Source organism: Haliotis rubra, unplaced genomic scaffold (assembly GCF_003918875.1).
Source record: "Haliotis rubra isolate DU_JTF1 unplaced genomic scaffold, ASM391887v1 Scf64, whole genome shotgun sequence".
In the NCBI taxonomy this organism is placed as follows: Eukaryota; Metazoa; Mollusca; class Gastropoda; order Lepetellida; family Haliotidae; genus Haliotis; species Haliotis rubra.
This window is the reverse complement of record NW_025767346.1, coordinates 2,866,201-2,870,790: the sequence shown is the minus strand read 5'-3', so window position 1 is coordinate 2,870,790 and position 4,590 is coordinate 2,866,201.

Sequence of the window (4,590 nt, the reverse complement as noted above, 5' to 3'; positions counted from 1 at the left end):
ATACATGGTCATGGTGACACAGTCAGTAGGGCAAAGTCCACGTGTATCAACAAGCCTATTGCCAGCCTATTGAGCAATGTTAAGGGTGTGTGCAGTGTTCATTCCAATGATGATATGGACACCCATACGACCTTGTTGTACACACGTGCTATAGCCGTGTGATGGCAGGAGTACAAATAACTTGACAATTCATTGTTCGGGTCCTAGTAACATGAAACTGGGTTCATAGTGAACAGGAGATGCGGATTAAGATCGCATGGAGGGGAACATGTCCAGCGAAGGGGAACAATGTGTGTTGAGATCGTAGTCGTGTAGTGGTAGGTTTGGAAGTCAGCGGACAGAAAGATTTTTGTGTTTAAATGTACAACCGAATTGATAACTTTCAGTGATGCACCACACTCGGCAATATTATAGCTTTATCTGTATACTTTTTCTGTAGTGAAATGTGATCATATCCTCGCTGTGGTAACGCCATTTGAACTTTGGAAACACCTGTAATCAACACCATCAGGGTGCCCACTAACCGATCTTATCTAAGATCAATCTTAGCAAGCTACGCCAATTTTACAATCGTCTCAGCTACTAACCGATCTTACGCCGATCGTAGCCGGTCCCGATCTTACGATCCGATCCAAGCTTAGGTCGAGACTCTTTCGTGCTAGAGATAGAGGAATGCGAGGCACGAGTTATCTCCCTTTGCATAGTCTAGCAAATGATGGAAGTAGTTTACGAACCAACTGAGTGAGTGAGTGAGTGTAGATTTACGCCGCACTCAGCAATAGTCAAGCTATATCGCGGCGGTCTGTGAATAATTTAACTAAGATGCATAACGTTCACTAACATGAGCGTTCATGTTAGTGAACGTTATGTATCTTAGCTATAAATAATCGAGTCTGGACCAGACGATTTAGTGATCAACAGCATGAGCATCGATCTGCACAGTTGGGAACCGATGACATGTGTCAACCAAGTCAGCGAGCCTGACCACCCGATGCCGTTAGTGGCCTCTTACGACAAGCATGGGCTATTGAAGTTCAATATTCTAATCCGGGCCTTCATGGGTATTTTTCCAACCAAGTGTAAACGTGGAGAAAAATCCTAGAGCAAAATATTAGGGTATTGAGCACCTTGCTTTCACGTGCAAGTGCATAGGCATATTATCAGGCATAATATAATAATAATAATAAATGCATATTTTTAGTGCGCCTATTCCACATCCGGGGGCATGCTCAAAGCGCTATGTACAGATAATTTACACGAGAGTATTTACAACCGAGATTATAAGTAATATACTGAGAACAGGTTTTAAGTCTGGACTTACAAAATGTCACTTGTGTCAGAGCTTTTAATATGTGCCTGAACCTTGTCAATCAGAATAAACCAATCAGGTGGTTTCCGTGAATTGTGATTCGAATATTAGAATAAGGGTTCATAAAAACTCTACTCATTCATAAAGGGTTCAGACTACAAACGATGAAATTATAAACGAAATTGGAACTAACAATATAGGAACTAATAATGACATACCTAGACAGATCAATTCTTGATCTGTGTAGAATAAAGGGTGAATTTGCAAGCAGGTACTAAAGTATGACCTAATTGTGATAAATAAGGAAGCAAGCAAAATGGTGAGAAAGTGAGTTCAGATCTACGCTGATTTCAGCAATATAAGATCGCGGCGGGGGACACCAGGCCCCGGGATCATGAAAAAATCTAAAGTTTAAAATTTGCTTAGAACAAAAAAATCTTAACTCTACAAAACTTTACTTAGCTAAGATTTTAGATAAAACTGGATCATGAAACTGTCTTAGCAAAATCTTAGCTAAGACTAAGACTCAGACAGTTACCATGGCAATTTTAGAATGATGTAATCATGTCCGGTCACTCTTAATTAATTGAGGAGAATAGTTTAGTAGCAGGCACCTGCAGAAATGTTCCAAACAAGTCAACTGACGCTTTTATCCCTGCCGCGGTGACTTTTAATGTCTTTAAGGTTGGGATGTTTTCAAAAATACACCAACATGAACGCCTAAATGTGCTTTCTGCCATATTGCATTGGATAGTGTTTACAAAATTACGTTTTGCGAAGGCCGGTATTGAGACGCCTATTACATCACGTATATTTCCTATTCAGCTGTGACAAATACATCACAAAATCCCTCATACATTTTAGTATCAAATAAGAAATGGTCTTTGTCACTAAAACCAAGTGTAGGTGATATGAAACGAACGCTGTGCGCGAAAGACAGCACTTGTTGAAATGTAAACAAAGAAACATTGAGACGTTACACTGTGTACTGCATTTTCTCAGATTTCAGACACCCATTCGTCTATTCGTAGCATGCATAGGCTCAATACTGTTAGAACATACATGGAAAGAGTATCGTAGCAAGAAATAGCAAATTAATAATAGATACAATACATTAATGTGATATGGTTATACGAAATTGTCAAAGTTTCTGTGCAGCGTGACACCATGACTGACGGAAAATCTCGCAGAACAACAACGGTAATGATCGGCATATCTGGCTTCTTCTCTTACTTACAATAAATACGATAAAACATAAGAATACACAGATAGTCAGTTCATTCTGATTACTTACATCACACATTTATGTACAAACGATTCCAGAATCAAGGGAAAGGTTCTCGCAAAATCCTGTGTACCTATGTCAGCGAAGCCGCCATTGTTTAAGAAATCGGTCAACGACAGTGATGTCATAAACGTTAACATTGTTGTTACATATTTGGCAATTTCTTTGAGGTGAAGGTCGGTTGAATAAGAGTAAACACAATCGCCATGTCGCACCGATTACACTTTCAGCGTTATAGTAATATATATCTTGTGTATCGTTCAGATATTTTTTCATAAAATAATTTCATTATCCATATTTAGCCTTGTTCTATATCATGTCCGTGGATAAAGGGTAAACGGTTTTTATTCCTTCAAGGGTTTTGTTTGTTTGAATAATATTTACATAGGAAATGACATACTGAGTGTAGTAGACCATAATTTAAACCCTTAAACAACTATATTAGAAGAACAAACGTAGGCGTAACTGCAACATGTACTTAAATAGTTTCTACCATGTGCAATATTCGCCATTCGGACCAATATTACAGTTGTATATGAACAGGTTAATGAACAGCGATTTAATAAAAATATTCTTTTTAAATTACGTCAAATTGATGCCAAACAGGTGCGCGTGTTGTTCATATTAAGATACACCGTCAAACCGTCTAATTATGGATCTATTCGGGACATTATTTAAATGGTACAATCAGTCATTTTAAGTTCTGTTGAAAGAGTGTTAAATTCTGACATAGACACCGAAACCTTTTCTACAATTCATGGAAATTAGGTGAAATATATACTAATGAGCATACCAATGTCGTCTTTTTCCGACTTTGCAAAATACATAAAACAAGCAACGACGTCAACTCCAATGTTGTAATCTTTCAGTAATTTCATTACATTTGAAGATATGGCTAGTATTCGGTTAATAATGATGCAAAATTAGTCAAAATACATCTACACAAACAAGAGAATTTGTGAATCAAAGAACTAATTTACATATCAGATAGGGCCATCCAAATCGCTATTACGTGCTTTCTCATGTGGTACATTGTCATCTTTTCTTATAAACTGTGAAACTACCAAAGCGTATCCGCTCACATTGGGAAACTTTGAATAGGAATAGTTGGGTTCACGGTGAACAAAACATAAGGAAAATGTAGCGCCCATATCCTAAACACATTCTCTCCAAGTGATCTGAATTACATTGACCTAGTCTTACGCATAACGGAGTTATGCTCCCTTATCATTATACGTGTATGACCTCTCTGTTGTCGTTTGACGTCATACAAGAAAATCCATTTTAGACATTTATTGCGAGTCATTTTTAATGTTGAGCGTATAACGTTATGCATAAGCAAATAAACCCATTTCATATATACTTATGTCGTTCAGATATCAGGCTGTATTTTCTTCGTTGACACTTTCTGTAAAGATGCCAAATTAAAAAATTCGTAGCACAGTGCTTTTTTCGGTGCACGATCAAAAGCGGAGAAATATACTGTTTCTTATCGCATAACAAGATTTTTGGACATCATTTAGCAGTGTCTGTTTCTTAAACCGCGTAGGTATTTGCATTTATATTTATACCAACGGATTGGAAATTTACTATTTTATATTTCTGTGTAATTTTATAGCCGTACGCAGATCCAGGCCCACGCGAGCGCAAATCTCGCACAACGTTCACTTTTCAAACCTTATGAAAATGTGCGCCTGAAAAAAAACCTTGGCACCAAAGAGGACTTAAGACTGGTAGGTAGCAGTCTCAGGATTTAAGACAAAAAATGATCTCAGTCTTAACTTTTAAAGGCTAAAAAATGTACGTGATCCCCGATTTAAGACAATTTTTGGGACTTAAGATCAAAATGACAGACTTAAGCAATTTTTAGACTTAAGTCACTTTCATGACCCCGGGACCAGAAATAGGCTTCACACATTGCTGCTATGTGGGGAATCGGCGTGACGAGCGAACTCTTTACCCACTAGGCTACCCCACCGCCCTTCCTAAGTCCTCT